We start from the raw sequence: 20,525 nt of genomic DNA on the forward strand, positions 1-20,525 counted from the left end.
AACCTTTCCTTTGTTGGATTTATTTTTGACCCCTAATTTCTGGCTATTTGCCTTTTTCTTTGATCCCCTGCCGTCTTTGAAACGTTGAGGACGCTGCTAGCTCATGGGTCCCACATGTCAGCCTCTATGAACAATAAACTTTTCATTTCTTGGAGTTATTTTTGATCCCTAATTTCTGGCTATTTTCCTTTTTCTTCGATCTCCTTCTGCCTTTGAAACGTTGAGGACGCTGCTGGCCCATGGGTCTCACATGTCAGCCTCTCTGAACGACGAAACTTTCCTTTCTTAGATTTAATTTTGACCCCTAATTTCTGGCTATTTGTTTTTTCTTTCTATCCCCTGCCGCATTTAAAACATTGAGGACGCTGCTGGCTCATGGGTCCCACATATCAGCCTCTATGAATAATAAAATTTCCTTTCTTGGATATTTTTGACCCCTAATTTCTGGCTAGTTTCCTTTTTCTTTCGATCCCCTGTCGCCTTTGAAATGTTGAGGAAGGTGCTAGCTCATGGGTCCCACATATCAACCTCTATGAACAATAAAAGTTTCCTCTGTTGGATTTATTTTTGTCCATAATTTCTGGATACTTGTCTTTTTTCAATCACATGCCGCCTTTGAAACGTTGAGAACGCTGCTGGCCCATGGGTCCCGCGTGTCAGCCTCAATATACTGCAAGAAAGGTGTGATTTCTCGATTATTTTTTACCCGTGATATTGCAGGACACTTGCCTTTTTTTATCTGTCTCTCTGCCAATGGTTTCTCACATTTGGTATATATGCGCAGTTTCAATAATGTCGACCAGAGAATACAAAAGAAATACAACAACTTATATGTAGAATCTTCGTGTTTTTTTTGGAGAATCATAGGATCACCCTGTTTAATTTCGAAAGGGGCCAAAAGTGCACGAGCAAAAAGGCCCATTGACAGTTCTTCTGATGTTAAAAGAGGTCAGGATGTGAAATATTTAGGCCTATTGGGGATGTGGTTCATGGAGGGGGATGGGGGCTGGGCGCAATCTTTTTCTGCAAAGGTCATCCTAGAATACAAGCCCACTTTATTTTTGAGGCATATGTTGACTAATTATTGGCTCAACAAAATATTAGTTAGATGTCATTCCATATATCAACGGATGCATATTTCAATTTCAATGAACTTTCCTATGGGTATTTTTTTGTTGACATATAACATACATTTTCTTGCCTAAATAATTGGTCAAAATTTCGCTTTAAAAACGATGTGGAGGCTATTCATGTCCTGTAAAAACAACACCACTTATGAGCTGGCATAGCGATGGATCGCACAAAGGATTCCTTAATGAGGCACCCTGTGGACTATCATGTTTGGAAACATTTTGACGCGGAACATAGTTGGTTCAGTGATGAGCCCAGAAACATAAGATTTAGGTTGGCAGGGGATGGATTCAATCCTTTTAGGACTATGAATCTGTCTTACAGCATATGGCCCATTGTTTTGATACCGTATAACGTCCCACCTTGGATTTGCATGAAACGGTCCAATATTATTCTTTATGTTCTTGTCCTTGGAAAGAAGTCACCGGGGAAAGATATCGACATGTACTTGCAGTTAGTTGATGAAACAAGACAATATCAATGCTAGACGTGATCTAAAACGTATAAAAATAAGAGAAGCCATGCATGTTGATGAGACTCAACCTAAACCAGACCTTCCACATGCACTGTACTATATGTTGCTAAAAACAAGAAGAAAAGAAGATATGTGGAATCAGCCCACCATAGTGACTTTCACACATGGTTTGCAGACCATCTGAATGCAGAAATTGAGAAAGGGGTTGAATTTCATGAAAAAGTGTTCCTCTTAGCTCAAAAGCCATACATGATGGTAAAGAAGTACAACAACTACTCTATAAATGGGTGTCATTTCCATACGAGCAAACATGGTCAAGGCAAGTCCACGCAATGTGATGGGGTATCACTGTGTGCAAAAACTTCTAGCTACTCCAGTGCCAAAGACCAAAATCTAGCCCAAGGAGATGTTCAACATTATGGGAGAATCGTAGAAATTGTTGAACTGAACTATTCAAATAAAAGACATGTGGTTCTATTCAAGTGTGATAGGGTTAGACCTATCGGAGTAAAGAGGGACGGCAAATTTGGAATAAGTCTAGTGAACTTCAATCATTTGCATGATGGAAGTGATATATCTTCGAAACCATTTATACTTGCAAGTCAAGCCAAAGAAGTGTAGTATGTGAAAGATCCTAAAGAACCTCAATGTCATGCTGTCGTGTCTCCTCCAGTTAGGGATTACCTCGAAATGAAATCCATTAATAATAGTGATGATGAAAACTAGGTTAGTTGGTACAGTAAGAACTAATGGTTTATTTGTTGAACCTCAATCATTCTACTAACTTTCTCTTATTACTTGCAGGTCCAAGCTTGACAGGTCCAGAAGAATTGTCGGACACACAAGTATTTCCAAGTTTCATAAGTTTAGCTGCAAAAAAAATGAAAGCTACAATTGGCCTCTCCAAGTAAGTTGAATGCAAGCCTATCATTATTCAGCCAGGATGGCAATGTATTATAATGCTTGTATTTTCAATCCAGAATGACACAATGTATGATGAAGAAAATGAGGAAAAACAAGGTAACGAATCACATCATGAAAGTGAAGAAGAAAATGAGGAAACACAAGCTGACCTCATGTTGAATGTTACAACACCAAGTTATAGTATGTTCTTAGACCACTATATTATATTCTCTCTGCTTGCTTACCGATTTAACTTATGTACTTGGTGTATTTGTTTCAGCAAAGAAAAAGAGGTGAAAGAGGGCCTACTAAGTTGAAGAGATTTTGGCATGAATATGATCCAAATGCCAAGGTAAACATGGTGTTCAACCACCTTGGACAGCCATGTGGTCCCAAGACTAGCAGGTTGACGAATTTCATTGGAAGCTTGGTTAAAGGGAAGGAGATATCACTAGCATACACGAACTAGAGTAAGGTACCCAAGTCTGATAAAGAGAGGTTGTGGAACACATTCAAGGTAATGCAGTTCTTGGCATGTCGTCTTTGCACGGGTTTTCAACATAATGTAATTGTTTACTCATGAAAATGTAGTTTTTTTTTTCAATATTCCTGAATCATTGAAGGCTTGGGTATTGAATCCTGCTGCTAAAAAGTGGAAAGATTTCAAATGCTATCTAAAGAGCAAGCACTTCGATGATTAATTGACTATGATCCAGAATATTGCAAATGGGTGTAAAGGTGGAATACCACCAACATAGTGCGAAGATTTAGTGGAAACTTAGTATACCGAAAAGTTTCAGGTATGGCATAGTCAAAATTTCATAGCTTTAAATTAATGTAGTAACCATAAGTTATCTCATGTATATAGGCTGAAACCTGATGCCATTAACTTGACATTACCAACCATAGCTGTTGCACATGTTCATGTCATAATATGCACCTTGTTTTCAGGACAAGAAGAATGGGTGAACTACTGAAGTTGTGGATCTCAACATGAAGATATCAAATTGCTTTTTTTCGAAAAGGAGGCATAACCCAGCCTCTGCATCGATTGATGCATACGGCATTTTATTGCTTTATTTAAAAGTTGAAGTTTTACAAAAAAAAAAATACATCATGGGTCACACAGGGTCGATACATGTATCAACCATCTAAAAAAGAGAGAAAACATGAGACGGCTCTGCATCATCATGTTAATCTATGATCAAAACGCCAGCTGCACTGGCTGTATATATCCCGAGCAACCATATCCAGCCGGTTGCACCCAGTAGCCAAATCCTGACGCCTCTCCATTGGTTGTAGGTAAGACCACATACGGATCCAGTGGGTAGCCAGCGGTATAACCTGCATAAAAGTAGTTTTTGCTTTGTTAAAAATATAGTCATTTCTCACGTTCCAGATAGCCCAAAGTAAAGCACAAACACCAACTCGGATTTATACTTTATCTTTCTTTACAACTCCCGCTAGCCAATTGCCAAATAAATTTGTAATATTCTTTGGGGGAATTATATTGAAGGCCATGTGCACAATACGCCACACAACTTTTGCTAGCGGGCAACTAATGAATAAATGTTGTATTGATTCATCTTGATTACAAAAACAACATTTCTTACTACCATGCCAAATTGCTGGTAGATATCAAATTGCTGATTGTCAAATTAAAGCATATACATGTTTCCAAAGTTGATGGAAATAAAATCCTGTAGTTTCAGTTGCCATAGTTGAATGAATTTTGTAGGTTGAAACTGTCTAGATTCAGTTCTTGAATCTCGAACTTGAGTGATGTTTTGAAATGAATAAATTGAATGATATGTTCCTGTAGAATCATAAGCTACTACTCATCATATAATGCCTGCAATGGGAACCTCGATTCATGTTTGAAAATGCCTGCAAGTTTTTCTAGAAGCACTATTATATGATGCCTGCAAGTGTTTTTAGAGGCATTATTATATGATGCATGCAAGTGTTTTTAGAGATAGTATGGCATAATGCCTAGAATTTTTTTTTGAGGCATGTTGGGGAAGTGCCTGAAATTATTTTCAGAGGCATTTTTAAGTGCCTAAAATTATTTTTTGAGCCATTTTTTGAAAGTGCCAACAAAAACATTTAGAGACATTGCTCAGATAGTGCCTCAAAAAATATTGTAAGGCATTTTGAGGCACTATTTGAGAAATGCCTCTAAATGTTTTTTGTTGGCACTTTCAAAAAATGCCTCAAAAAATAATCAAATGGTGTAGATTTTTTTAGGCGGATTTGAAAGTGCCTCAAAAAATCTATTTTTAAAGGAAATTTGAATAGTGCCTTAAAAAATCTATTTATAGGGGCACTTTTCAATAATGCCTTAAATGATTTTTTCCTACACCATTTGATACAAAACTTTTTTTTCCTTCAAAAATCTTTAAGGGCACTAATGCTATTTTAAGGCACTTTTTAGTGCCCCTAATAATCTACTGTGGTGTAGTGAATACCAGGGATGCCCTTGCTATAGCTCATAGCGATGCAGATTGAGGCGAACCCGCCGGTCGATCGGGCGCGCCACGGAGAAGCGAATCACACCAGCCGATGCGGCAGGTGTAGGTGAAGCGTCTTTTTTTTTAGAAACACAGTACAAACGAAGGCGCTCACATACACGCGCATACACTCACTCCTATGAACGCACACACGCACACCCTATCCCTATGAGCACCTCCGGAAGACCGAGCTGGCGGACTGGATCTTGAAATTGACGAAGTCACCACAGGCGCCTCGCTGTCGACGGGAACGTCGCCTCCCACTGAAAGAATATTCCGTCTTTATGAGACACACAGATGTCAAACCTGGGGTTTGAACTCTGGTGGGCTGGGGGTACAACCACCCTCCTAACCACCCAACCTCAGGTTGGTTCTCGGTGTAGGTGAAGCGTCAGTGCGGCCGCCGGTAGTCGGTTGAAGCCTATCGGATGAAAATAATGGAGGTATGTTTCTGTTAAGGGCATCTCCAGCGGCGCGACGCATTTTAGCGTCCGCGCGCGTCCGTTTGCGTCGGCCCTTTTGGTCGAAAACGACCGCGCGTCCGTTTGCGTCGGAGGTGACTCCAGCGGCACGACGCATTTTTTTAGGACGAATCATTTTTTTGAAATGAAACATAATTTACAAAAACTGAAACATAACTTACATACTTGAAAACATAAAAAAAATCTAAAGCGCCTACTGCTGCGCATCGTGCCCGTGCTGCTCCTCGTCGCTGTCGAGCAAGATGATCTCTGGTATGTCCCACGGCCAGTAGCCATCCGGGGGAGCGTACGCCGGGCGCGATCGCGGTGCTCGAGGTTGAGGAGGCTGCGGCTGAGGCGGCGGTGGAGGCGCCCAGGGCTGCGGCTGTGGCGGCGGATGAGGAGCCCAGCCATAAGGCTGTGGCGGCAGTGGGGGAGGCGCCGAGCCATAAGGCTGTGGCGGCGGTGGGGGAGGCGCCCAAGGCTGTGGCGGCGGTGGAGGAGGCGCCGCCGAGTCCAGGAGCGCCTGTCGAAGGGCTTCATCCGCGGACAGGCCCGGCGGCATGACAGCGGTGGCGTAGCGGGGCAACGGCGGCTGCACAGGCGCGTCGTACTCGGAGACGAGGAGGCCGAGCTTGGCCATCTCGTCGTCCGTCATGTTGTCGGGGAACTCGAAGTTCCGGCCCTCCGCCATGGCCTGCTGCCATTCGTGGAAGACGAGGCCGACGTAGTCCTCGTTGTCGTCCTTCACCTCCTCGCTATGGTACGCGAACGCCTCGATGTAGTCGTCGTCGTCGTACACGGCGTAGGCTTCGTCGTCGTCGTCCTCGTCCTCGCGGTCGTTGTGCTGCGGCTGCTCACGTCGCGTCGGCGCCTGCTGACGACGCGTCGGCGCCTGCTGACGACGAGCCGGCGGTGCAGGGCCGAAGGGATAATCCCTGTCGCCCATGAAGCCATCCCTTCGTCTGATGTCCGTCTCCGTGGACAGGTACGTACGCCAACTCTCCGAGTCGATGGCGTACGCCGGATCGGCGCGGAGGTCCGCCGGCAGATATCGCCTCCTGCGCCGGATCTCCTTGGTCCGCTCAGGCTCGCGCGCGAGTGCTCGGAGGGATGGGCACCCGGCGGCAGCTGAGCCGCCAGCCGCCAGGCAGCTGCACGCCGGACCAGGCGTCGCACGGCACCCATTTGCCGTGCATGAGCCTCCCCACCGTGACGGGAGCGCCACCTTCTTGCTGCCGCTGCCGGAGGCCTCGAAGTCGTTCTTCTTCCCCATGGCGCAGCGGCGGTTGTGGTGCGAGTGGAGCTGTGGGCGAAGGAGCAACGCGGCCGCTGGACTTCTAAGGGCGGTCGCGCACGGGATACGATGCCATTGAAGGCGCCGCAGAAGCCCAGCCGCCGCCCGCCAGTGCACGCGCAGAACAGGAAGCTGCGGCATTCATGGCGAAGGCTGCGGCGCAGACGCGGAAGCGCTGACCGCGGAAGCGATGGCCGCGGAAGCGATGCCCTCCATGCAGGCTCGCTGTCAGGCGGGCCCGGTGGAGACCGCAGCGGACACTTTGCGCGTCCACGCAGCGTCCGCCGAGACGCAAACCTGGCGCATATTTCAGCCAGGTTTGCGTGGTCCGGTCACTTTGCGTCGTGCCGCTGGAGGCGACCGTTTGCGTCGCGCCGCTGGAGATGCCCTAAGCAAAATGATTGTGTTCCCCGGGGGACGAAGCGTTCGATCCTCCGTCTTGGCTGCGCGCCGTGTGTCTCGGCCCACCGTTTTCTTTTTTTTATCTTCACACGCGCACCTTCCTCCTCCACTCGTTCGTTCCAGGGAGTCAATCCCTTTTCTCTCTCCAGCTCGCTGCCGCACTACAAGCCGCCGCCGCTGGCTGGCGACCGCTGCACGCAACGACCCACGGTTGGCCGCCGCGACCAGCGCCGCCTTCCTCGCCCGCGCGGACTGCCCCCAACCTTTCGCGCGCCACCGGCCCGTAGTCGAGCGCCGCTGATACGTCTCCAACGTATCGATAATTTCTTGTGTTCCATGCCACATTATTGATGTTATCTACATGTTTTATGCACACTTTATGTCATATTCGTGCATTTTCTGGAACTAACCTATTAACAAGATGCCGAAGTGCCGATTCTTGTTTTCTGCTGTTTTTGGTTTCAGAAATCCTAGTAAAGAAATATTCTCGGAATTGGACGAAATAAAAGCCCGGAGGCCTATTTTCTCACGAAGCTTCCGGAAGACCGAAGACGAGACGGAGAGGGGCCACGGGGTGGCCAAACCCTAGGGCGGCGCGGCCCCACCCCTGGCCGCGCCGGCCTATGGTCTGGGCCCCCCGTGCCGCCTCTCGACTTGCCCTTCCGCCTACTTAAAGCCTCCGTGACGAAACCCCCAGTACCGAGAGCCACGATACGGAAAACATTGCTGAGACGCCGTCGCCGCCGATCCCATCTCGGGGGATCCTGGGAGATCGCCTCCGGCACCCTGCCGGAGAGGGGAATCATCTCCCGGAGGACTCTACACCGCCATGGTCGCCTCCGGAGTGATGAGTGAGTAGTCTACCCCTGGACTATGGGTCCATAGCAGTAGCTAGATGGTTGTCTTCTCCCCATTGTGCTATCATTGTCGGATCTTGTGAGCTGCCTATCATGATCAAGATCATCTATATGTAATTCTATATGTTGCGTTTGTTGGGATCCGATGAATAGAGAATACTTGTTATGTTGATTATCAAAGTTATGCTTATGTGTTGTTTATGATCTTGCATGCTCTCCGTTATTAGTAGATGCTCTGGCCAAGTAGATGCTTTTAACTCCAAGAGGGAGTACTTATGCTCGATAGTGGGTTCATGCCTGCATTGACACCGGGACAGTGACGAGAAAGTTCTAAGGTTGTGTTGTGCTTGTTGCCACTAGGGATAAAACATTGATGCTATGTCCGAGGATGTAGTTGTTGATTACATTACGCACCATACTTAATGCAATTGTCCGTTGTTAGCAACTTAATACGGAGGGGTTCGGATGATAACCTGAAGGTGGACTTTTTAGGCATAGATGCGGTTGGATGGCGGTCTATGTACTTTGTCGTAATGCCCAATTAAATCTCACTATACTCATCATGATATGTATGTGCATGGTCATGCTCTCTTTATTTGTCAATTGCCCAACTGTAATTTGTTCACCCAACATGCTGTTCGTCTTATGGGAGAGACACCTCTAGTGAACTATGGACCCCGGTCCAATTCTCTTTACTGAAATACAAATCTACTGCAATACTTGTTTTTACTGTTTTCTCTGCAAACAATCATCTTCCACACAATACGGTTAATCCTTTGTTACAGCAAGCCGGTGAGATTGACAACCTCACTGTTTCGTTGGGGCAAAGTAGCTTGGTTGTGTTGTGCAGGTTCCACGTTGGCGCCGGAATCTCTGGTGTTGCGCCGCACTACATCCCGCCGCCATCAACCTTCAACGTGCTTCTTGGCTCCTCCTGGTTCGATAAACCTTGGTTTCTTTCCGAGGGAAAACTTGCTGCTGTGCGCATCATACCTTCCTCTTGGGGTTGCCCAACGAACGTGTGAAATACACGCCATCAAGCTCTTTTTCTGGCGCCGTTGCCGGGGAGATCAAGACACGCTGCAAGGGGAGTCTCCACTTCTCAATCTCTTTACTTTGTTTTTGTCTTGTTTTATTTTATTTACTACTTTGTTTGCTGCACTAAATCAAAATACAAAAAAATTAGTTGCTAGTTTTACTTTATTTACTGTCTTGCACTCTATATCAAAAACACAAAAAAATTAGTTTACTTGCATTTACTTTATCTAGTTTGTTTTATTTACTATTGCTAAAATGAGTAATCCTGAAGTTGAAGTTCGTTCATTTAAGCAACAAGGGGGAGAATGTTTAAAAGATGTTTGGTATAGAATTAGTGATGCCCATAATAGGTGCACTAAGAAATACTCCACCACTATCCTACTCAGGAATTTTTATGTTGGTATCTCTAGCTGGAATAGATATGTTCTTGATTGTCTCTCGGGAGGTAACTTCCTAGGTGCTCCCGCTTTAGAAGCTAGCTGCGTTATTGAGAGTTTATTTGGAACACCACCTGTTAATGAAACTAAAAGTGAAACCTCCCTTGAGGATGTTATGAAAAAATTGGAAACCATAGAGAAAAATTGTAGCGTTGAAACTAAATTGGAAATATTACTTGATAATACTGATAAACTTGATAAAATCCTAGGAGGAATTAATGAAAGAATTGCTACTCTAGAAACTTGTGCTATCCATGATAATCAAACCCATAGAATTGGTAAACTTGAAGAAGCTATGAGAAAATTGGGTTCAACTTTTTCTTCTCTTAAATTTAATGAGAAAGCTTATGTGGGTAAGGAGTAAAAATTCATGTATATCTCTAAGGTGCCTAAACCAAAGAATTACTATAGGCCTAAAATTGATAAAACTCCCAACACCGCTGGTAATGATGTTGATGCTTCATCTCTCGATGTTACTTGATACACACTTTCTGCGCCTAGCTGAAAGGCGTTAAGAAAAGCGCTTATGGGAGACAACCCATGTTTTTACCTACAGTACTTTGTTTTTATTTTGTGTCTTGGAAGTTGTTTACTACTGTAGCAACCTCTCCTTATCTTAGTTTTGAGTTTTGTTGTGCCAAGTTAAGCCGTTGATAGAAAAGTAAGTACTAGATTTGGATTACTGCGCAGTTCCAGATTTCTTTGCTGTCACGAATCTGAGCCCACTGCCCTGCAGGAAGCTCAGAAAATTATGCCAATTTACGTGCATGATCCTCAGATATGTACGCAACTTTCATTCAATTTGAGTATTTTCATTTGAGCAAGTCTGGTGCCATTTTAAAATTCATCAATACGAACTGTTCTGTTTTGACAGATTCTGCCTTTTATTTCGCATTGCCTCTTTCGCTATGTTGGATGAATTTCTTTGATCCACTAATGTCCAGTAGCATTATGCAATGTCCAGAAGTGTTAAGAATGATTGTGTCACCTCTGAATATGTCAATTTATATTGTGCACTAACCCTCTAATGAGTTGTTTCGAGTTTGGTGTGGAGGAAGTTTTCAAGGGTCAAGAGAGGAGTATGATGCAACATGATCAAGGAGAGTGAAAGCTCTAAGCTTGGGGATGCACCCGGTGGTTCACCCCTGCATATATCAAGAAGACTCAAGCGTCTAAGCTTGGGGATGCCCAAGGCATCCCCTTCTTCATCAACAAATTATCAGGTTCCTCCCCTGAAACTACATTTTTATTCGGCCACATCTTATGTGCTTTTTCTTGGAGCGTCCGTTTGTTTTTGTTTTTGTTTTGTTTGAATAAAATGGATCCTAGCATTCACTTTATGGGAGAGATACACACTCCGCTGTAGCATATGGACAAATATGTCCTTGGTTTCTACTCATAGTATTCATGGCGAAGTTTCTCCTTCGTTAAATTGTTATATGGTTGGAATTGGAAAATGATACATGTAGTAATTGCTATAAATGTTTTGGGTAATGTGATACTTGGCAATTGTTGTGCTCATGTTTAAGCTCTTGCATCATATGCTTTGCACCCATTAATGAAGAAATACATAGAGCATGCTAAAATTTGGTTTGCATATTTGGTTTCTCTAAGGTCTAGATAATTTCTAGTATTGAGTTTGAACAACAAGGAAGACGGTGTAGAGTCTTATAATGTTTACAATATGTCTTTTATGTGAGTTTTGCTGTACCGTTCATCCTTGTGTTTGTTTCAAATAAGCCTTGCTAGCCTAAACCTTGTATCGAGAGGGAATACTTCTCATGCATCCAAAATACTTGAGCCAACCACTATGCCATTTGTGTCCACCATACCTACCTATACTACATGGTATTTTCCCGCCATTCCAAAGTAAATTGCTTGAGTGCTACCTTTAAAATTCCATCATTCACCTTTGCAATATATAGCTCATGGGACAAATAGCTTAAAAACTATTGTGGTATTGAATATGTAATTATGCACTTTATCTCTTATTAAGTTGCTTGTTGTGCGATAACCATGTTTACTGGGGAACGCCATCAACTCGTTGTTGAATTTCATGTGAGTTGCTATGCATGTTCGTCTTGTCCGAAGTAAGGGCGATCTACACCGAGTTGAATGGTTTGAGCATGCATATTGTGAGAGAAGAACATTGGGCCGCTAACTAAAGCCATGATTCATAGTGGAAGTTTCAGTTTTGGACAAATATCCTCAAATCTCTAATGAGAAAAGAATTAATTGTTGTCAAATGCTTAAAGCATTAAAAGAGGAGTCCATTATCTGTTGTCTATGTTGTCCCGGTATGGATGTCTAAGTTGAGAATAATCAAAAGCGAGAAATCCAAATGCGAGCTTTCTCCTTAGACCTTTGTACAGGCGGCATAGAGGTACCCCTTTGTGAAACTTGGTTAAAGCATATGTATTGCGGTGATAATCCAGGTAGTCCAAGCTAATTAGGACAAGGTGCGGGCACTATTAGTACACTATGCATGAGGCTTGCAACTTATAAGATATAATTTACATGATGCATATGCTTTATTACTACCGTTGACAAAATTGTTTCATGTTTTCAAAATCAAAGCTCTAGCACAAATATAGCAATCGATGCTTTTCCTCTATGAGGACCATTCTTTTACTTTCAATGTTGAGTCAGTTCACCTATTTCTATCCACCTCAAGAAGCAAACACTTGTGTGAACTGTGCATTGATTCCTACATACTTGCTTATTGCACTTATTATATTACTCTATGTTGACAATATCCATGAGATATACATGTTACAAGTTGAAAGCAACCGCTGAAACTTAATCTTCTTTTGTGTTGCTTCAATACCTTTACTTTGAATTATTGCTTTATGAGTTAACTCTGATGCAAGACTTATTGATGCTTATCTTGAAGTACTATTCATGAAAAGTCTTTGCTTTATGATTCACTTGTTTACTCATGTCATACACAATGTTTTGATCGCTGCATTCTCTACATATGCTTTACAAATAGTATGATCAAGTTTATGATGGCATGTCACTCCGTAAATTATCTTTGTTATCGTTTTACCTGCTCGGGACGAGCAGAACTAAGCTTGGGGATGCCGATACGTCTCCAACGTATCGATAATTTCTTGTGTTCCATGCCACATTATTGATGTTATCTACATGTTTTATGCACACTTTATGTCATATTCGTGCATTTTCTCGGAACTAACCTATTAACAAGATGCCGAAGTGCCGCTTGTCGTTTTCTCGCTGTTTTTGGTTTCAGAAATCCTAGTAAAGAAATATTCTCGGAATTGGACGAAATAAAAGCCCAGAGGCCTATTTTCTCACGAAGCTTCCAGAAGACCGAAGACGAGACGGAGAGGGGCCACGGGGTGGCCAAACCCTAGGGCGGCGCGGCCCCACCCCTGGCCGCGCCGGCCTATGGTCTGGGCCCCCCGTGCCGCCTCTCGACTTGCCCTTCCGCCTACTTAAAGCCTCCGTGACGAAACCCCTAGCACCGAGAGCCACGATACGGAAAACATTGCGAGACGCCGTCGCCGCCGATCCCATCTCGGGGGATCCCGGAGATCGCCTCCGGCACCCTGCCGGAGAGGGGAATCATCTCCCGGAGGACTCTACACCGCCATGGTCTCCTCCGGAGTGATGAGTGAGTAGTCTACCCCTGGACTATGGGTCCATAGCAGTAGCTAGATGGTTGTCTTCTCCCCATTGTGCTATCATTGTCGGATCTTGTGAGCTGCCTATCATGATCAAGATCATCTATATGTAATTCTATATGTTGCGTTTGTTGGGATCCGATGAATAGAGAATACTTGTTATGTTGATTATCAAAGTTATGCTTATGTGTTGTTTATGATCTTGCATGCTCTCCGTTATTAGTAGATGCTCTGGCCAAGTAGATGCTTTTAACTCCAAGAGGGAGTACTTATGCTCGATAGTGGGTTCATGCCTGCATTGACACTTGGGACAGATGATGAAAGTTCTAAGGTTGTGTTGTGCTCGTTGCCACTAGGGATAAAACATTGATGCTATGTCCGAGGATGTAGTTGTTGATTACATTACGCACCATACTTAATGCAATTGTCCGTTGTTAGCAACTTAATACCGGAGGGGTTCGGATGATAACCTCGAAGGTGGACTTTTTAGGCATAGATGCAGCTTGGATGGCGGTCTATGTACTTTGTCGTAATGCCCAATTAAATCTCACTATACTCATCATGATATGTATGTGCATGGTCATGCTCTCTTTATTTGTCAATTGCCCAACTGTAATTTGTTCACCCAACATGCTGTTCGTCTTATGGGAGAGACACCTCTAGTGAACTATGGACCCCGGTCCAATTCTCTTTACTGAAATACAAATCTACCGCAATACTTGTTTTTACCGTTTTCTCTCGCAAACAATCATCTTCCACACAATACGGTTAATCCTTTGTTACAGCAAGCCGGTGAGATTGACAACCTCACTGTTTCGTTGGGGCAAAGTAGTTTGGTTGTGTTGTGCAGGTTCCACGTTGGCGCCGGAATCTCGGGTGTTGCGCCGCACTACATCCCGCCGCCATCAACCTTCAACGTGCTTCTTGGCTCCTCCTGGTTCGATAAACCTTGGTTTCTTTCTGAGGGAAAACTTGCTGCTGTGCGCATCATACCTTCCTCTTGGGGTTGCCCAACGAACGTGTGAAATACACGCCATCAGCCGCCGCCGCCACTGGCTGGTCGCCGCCGCCCGCAGCAGTCGACTGCGTCGACGCAGAGGGCCACGCCACGGAGCCGCGGCCTTTTGCGCTGCCGCGGCCGCATACGCAGGCCTTCCACCTCGCCTGGCTCTCCCTCTTCGCCTGCTTCTCGTCGCCTTCGCCGCCCATCCTCCCTGCGCTGCGCCCGGCACTCGTGCTCGCTCCGTCCGCCGCCTCCGCCGCCGCCGTCACCTCCCTCGCCGTCGCGCTCGTCGGGCGCCTCGCCATGGGCCCCGCCTGCGACCTCCTCGGCCCGCGCCGCGCGTCTGGGGTCGCCAGCCTCGTCTGCGTGCTCGCCCTCGCGCTGGCCGCCGTGTACGCGTCCTCGCCCGCGGGCTTCGTCGTGCTCCGCTTCTGCGCGGGGCTCTCGCTCTCCAACTTCGTCGCCAACCAGCACTGGATGTCCCGCATCTTCGCGCCCTCCGCCGTCGGCCTCACCAACCCCGCCGTCCAGATCAGTGCTAGATGGAGGCGAAATCAGTGCTAGAATATAAAGCATATTTTTCGCGAATTTTTGGGAGTTTGCTGCCTTAGGCCTCGGAGGTTGCTACCAGCGAAGGCAGGCTTTGCTACCTGACGATTGCTACTGGCGGAAGCCGGGTTTTGCTACCACGGAGGTCGTTTCTGCTACATTAGGTGTCAGGTGTTGCTGTCTTGATCGGAAAGTTTTGGGAATTAGTATTTTTTTTTGCTACAACTTTTTATGTGGTTTTGCTACCATTGTACAATACGGGGTCTCCGGCGATGTCTCTGGTGACTTTCCGTCGATATCTGTTTTTGCTACAATAGTATAATTTTTTTGCTACGAGCTCGCCGGCGAGGTCTCCGGCGAATCTCCGGCGAGCTTAGCCTTTTTATTTGATTTCGTGGCTGAATCATTTTTTGCTACAATGTAGCAAACACGGGTTATTTTTTTGCTGCCGGTAGGTATTTTTTTGCTGCATCCGGTAACAGCAGATCTGACCGTACAAGATAGCCGATCCAACGGCTAGGGACCCGGGAGCTGGGAAATCAGATTCCCGGGGGACGCCCAGCACTGTCGAAGCCGGCCTTTGAGTTCGTGCGCCCATGTATATAGCTTCGTCGCCTGACACTCCCCCATCTCACTTCATATTCCGGCACCACCACTTGGAGCATCTATGCTCGTTCGTTAGGTTGCCTCTGCCATCATCTTCGATGCAGATTCGTATCCCCCTCTCCCCCCTGCAATTCCCTCTTACCAAATGATTCAATGTGTTGTTGTTGTTGATATCTTTTCCAATCGCAAATTGTTAATGATAGTGTTCATTCTGTTCTAATCAATTGGTGCCTGAATATTTTAAAGGTTTATGTATTGCTCTAGGAAATTCTTGACCACACACTATGCAGTAGCTGCCTGTCAGACAATTAGTTCACGCGTACTACGATATCTCATACAATGTCCATGCATCTTTATTCATATATCAGAGAAAGACGTTTGATTGACATTCATAACATGGTACTTTTTATTTTTTGTATACGATAGGTTAGATGTTACGTGCAAACGTATAGTAAAATACAAATAAAAAACCTAACTGGTTCGTACTAGATGGTTTGTCAGACCACTGCCCGGTGCTTGTGGAAATCATGCAGGAGGTCCGACCAACAAGGCGAACTTCCCCAAGCAGTATGAGATTCTTTGGGAGCGGGAGTCAGAGCTAGGTGAGCGGATCGCTGCAGCATGGGGTGAGGCAGGCCAAAAAAGCAATCTATCTGATATTACGAAGGGCCTGGACCAGGTTATGTCAATGCTACAAAATTGAAGTAAACTGAAGCTCGGTAATGTGCTCCGTGAACTGGATAAAGCGCGGAAGGAATTGGAAAACCTGCGCTTAAACAATGCCAAACAACGGGAGATCCGTTGAGCCACAGACCATATGCAAAAGCTGATATACAAAGAACAAATGTTGTGGCTACAGCAGTCACGGGTTACATGGTTAAAAGAGGGTGACAGAAATACAAAAAAATTCCACCAAAAAGCGGTGTGAATAAAATTAAGAGACTCAAGGACAATGATGGTGTCCGGAGGAATGTCCCTACGAATATGGAGAGAATGGCTACATCTTACTTCCAGGAGCCCTTTACTTACCCTTCTTTTCGAGACCCACTGCTAGGCCTCCCACGGGTGAGGGTGACTTCGCGGAGTGGTGGTCGTTGGTGGTGCGGACCTCACCTCGCCAGTTGCGTAAAGTACTTCGTCGCTCATCATGCTCACGGCGTGGTGGATCTGGAAGCACAGGAACGCTGCGATCTTCGACAACGCGCGTCCCTCGGTGACCTCCTTACTTAGCGACATCAAGGCCGAAGCGCGACAGTGGGCGGACGCGGGTGCCCAGGGGCTTCGCCAACTTCTCCCCTAGATTAGGTCTTTTGGGTTGAGTTGTACGGCGTGGTGTGGTTCTCTCTTGGACTTGTACATATAAACCTTCTTTTTCTAATCAATGCATCGAAACGCAAGCCTTTTGCGTTTTCGCGAAAAATGAATTCATCGCTTTAACACAGGAAAATGTTTCTTTGCCAATGAATAATGATCTGTGTAAGGATTTTACGGATGACGAAATTAGTGATGCTCTGTTTCAAATTGGACCCCTAAAAGCCCCTGGTGTTGATGGTTTCCCGGGTCGTTTCTACAAACACAATTGGGGAACAATTAATGCGGTCTAGTTATTATTATTTTTGGACGGGACATATGCCTAACGGTGTTAATGATACTGACATTGTCCTTATTCCAAAGAGTGACCAGCCTGAAACTCTCAAAGATTTGAGACATATAAGTTTGTGTACCATCATCTACAGGGTAATTGCTAAATGTATGGTCAATCAGAGTGCTTTCATTCCAGGGAGACTTATCATAGATAATGCCCTCGTGGCTTTCGAGTGCCTACATTTTTTTTAGCATAATACAAGTATGGAGAAAGACTTCTATGCCTACAAATTGGACATATCTAAAGCCTATGACAGGGTGGATTGAGATTTTCTAAAGAAAGTGATGCGAAGGTTGGGATTCTCTCATCGATGGGTGGACTGGATAATGGCATGCGTCACCTCGGTGAGATATCAAGTTATATTCAATGGGACCCTCCTGGATTCATTTTCGCCTACTAGGGGCCTCCGACAAGGTGATCCTCTCTCTCCATTTTGTTTCTGTTGGTTGCGGATGGCTTGTCTACTTTGCTGCAAAAGGAAGTGAATGGCAACAATATTGCCCCTGTGAAAATATGTTGTCGTGCCCCTAGAATTTCCCATCTCCTGTTTGTGGATGATATTGCTATTGTCCTTTAAAGGACAGCGGCGCGCCTTCGGCTCGTGCTAGTGTCTGTAGTCGTCGCTAGGTGGTCCAATGACTTTTTTGTAATTTTTATTACTTTTAGACATCTTTGTACTACTGTTGATGATTATTAATAGATCGGTGGAATTTTCGAAAAAAAAAATTGGAACAGGCGAGCCGAATAAAGGATGTGCTTGACCTCTATGCCTGTAGCACGGGACAACTCATAAATCATGGGAAGTGCTCCATAATGTTTGAGAATGCATGTCCTCTACAGACACGCATAGAGATTAAAGGGGTTCTGCAAGTCACACAAGAGGCCTTTGAGACCAAATCTCTTGGGTGCCAACACCTGAAGGGTGGATGAACAGTGGGAAGTTTCAAAGTCTACAAGCTAAAATTGACAAATGACTTGTGGAGTGGGACGATAATCATAAATCACAAGCAGCAAAGGAAGTTCTGATCAAAGCAATTGTGCGGGCCATTTCGGTCTATGTCATGAGTGTTTTCATGCTGTCCTTGGGCCTCTGTGATGAACTAACAAAAATGATTAGAAGGTACTGGTGGGGTGGGGAGAATGGAAAGAGGAAAACTCAATGGGTTGCCTGGGATATTATGCTTCGGCCTGAAGATTACGTCGGTGTTGGTTTTCGGGACATGCGCCTTTTTAACCGGGCGCTCCTTACCCGCCAAGCCTGGAGGCTAATACAGTACCCGAACACATTATGTGCGCAGCTACTGAAGGCCAAATATTTTCCAAGTGGATCCCTGATTGACACGGTGTTCACTGGTAACGGCTCATCGTCCTGGCACGCCATTGAATATGGCCTCGAGCTACTTAAGCAAGGTATCATCTGGAGAGTTGGGAATGGTGCACAAATTAGGGCTTGGCGCGACCCATGGATTCCTAGGGACTTTGGCAATCGGCCGCATTCGTAACAGGGGTGCTGCTGCTGCAGATACCGGTGGGTTGCAGACTTCCTCTTACCAGACGGATCGTGGAACCTACCTCGCCTGCAGTTATATTTTGTACAAGAGGATATAGATGACATCGTAAAAATCCAAGCTTCTAGACGAAATGAAACTAACTTCATTGCGTGGCACCCGGAGAAAAGAGGAACTTTCACTGTCAAAAGTGTGTATCGTCTGGCTCTCAATGCTAGCATGCAGATGCAAGATCGTGGTGCTACAAGCTCACGACCAGATGGGTCAAGGCCTAGCTGGAAATTCATTTGGAATTCTTAGGTTCCACCTAAGGTTAAAACACTCACAAGTTCCTCGCAAAAAAAAAAAACACTCACAAGTAAATACGGCAAGGAGAGGTATGGCAACAACCAGAACATGTCCTATATGCGGCCTAGAGGACGAGGATTCGTTCCATGTTTTCATGCGGTGTCCTCATGCTTTACATTTGTGGCGCGCGATGGAAGAAGTCTGGCCGATGCCCCGGGATGAGCTGCTGAAGAATACAGGAACGGAATGGCTCCTGCACTTGCTACTGTCTATACCTGACGAGCAACGAGCACCGGTACTGATGACAATTTGGCGGATATGGCACACGCACAATGAGATGACACAGAATAAGCCCTGTCCCTCCATTGAAGGTTCTCGATGGTAAGTTACCTGAATTCTCTAATGATGATCAAGCAATTTCCTCATGAAGACCTTGAGAAGGGGAAGATGGTGGTTGATCCTTGCCAAGGATTTAGATGAGCTAGATCATCTGAAGACGGGAAGCAGAGTAGCAAGCAAACATGGATGCCACCGAAACAAGGAAAGGCCAAACTAAATGTGGATGGTGCCTTTGCTGGAGATGGAGCAGGTGCATGCATGGTGTTGCGTGATCACCAGGGCAGGTCATCTTCACGGCATGTCGTGCTTTGCAGTACTGCAGGGATGCAACGGAGGCTGAATTGTGGGGTATTGAGGGATGTCTGCGATTGACCATGCACTGGACGAATCTGAACTTTGCACTTGAAACGGACTGCGCAGAGGCCGCTGAGCTGATAAAAGAAAGTACCCTGAACAAGTCAGCTTACACGTTCAAAGTGATGAAATCCATGAGTTAATAAGGGAAAGATAAGGTAGTATAGCTAAGATTAGTCGACAGGTTAATGTGGTGAGCCACAAATTAGCCAAACTTGATAGGGTTTATGGTCGAACTGAATTCTGGCTAAGGGATTTCCCCCGGGAAGTCGCCACAGCCATTGCCAGTGATTGTAATCCGGTTTTGAATTAGTTTATTCTCTTTTCCCCACACAAAAAAGGAGACGACGCCTCAATATCTTATAGTTTTATTCATATGTGATTAGAACAATAATTTGCGTGATAATTTCTTTCATAAATATAGGGTACATCGTTCCAGGAAAATCGGCTGGTTTCCTGTGCTGCTTCACCGAACTAAGGCGACGCTGGATGCTTCCACAAGCTGCTCGATACCTATCAAGTATGACCTCCTCCTCAACTGCCTACCGATCAAGGCAATGGAAGATCTATTTATCCCGATCCATCTTTTCTGCAGTTTTGTATCAAATCATGTAGCCCTATGTCAGTGCTTTAATAGCCCCAAATTAAAAGAAGATGTGTATATGAGCTATAGAGTAGAATTCTCATCCTCACCATCAGAGTTAGTGCAACGGTGTATATGTTGTATACACTACAGAATTATTTTTGGTTCTGATCCCTCGGATTTACTCTAGATTTCTTGATACTCTTTATCTGAAGGTTCATAATGACAAGCAAGTTTTTTTTATTTGTGATTAAAAGTATTCAAGTGGCATATGGTGTGTCAGCTCAATCAGGATTTCTGAAAAAATATTCATGTTGAGCCGGTGTTTGAGTTCTTAAAGGTCACTAAATTGTGTTGTTGTTGTTGATCAAAATGTTCGGGCCTTGGACTATCCAGATTCAAGTATAGAAATCTTTAAATGTATTTTCAAGGTATGGTATTATGCCAAAATTTTGAAATGTGCAGGCCTTGGACTATCCAGATTCAAGTATA

Source organism: Lolium rigidum, chromosome 1 (genome assembly GCF_022539505.1).
Source record: "Lolium rigidum isolate FL_2022 chromosome 1, APGP_CSIRO_Lrig_0.1, whole genome shotgun sequence".
Classification (NCBI taxonomy): domain Eukaryota; kingdom Viridiplantae; phylum Streptophyta; class Magnoliopsida; order Poales; family Poaceae; genus Lolium; species Lolium rigidum.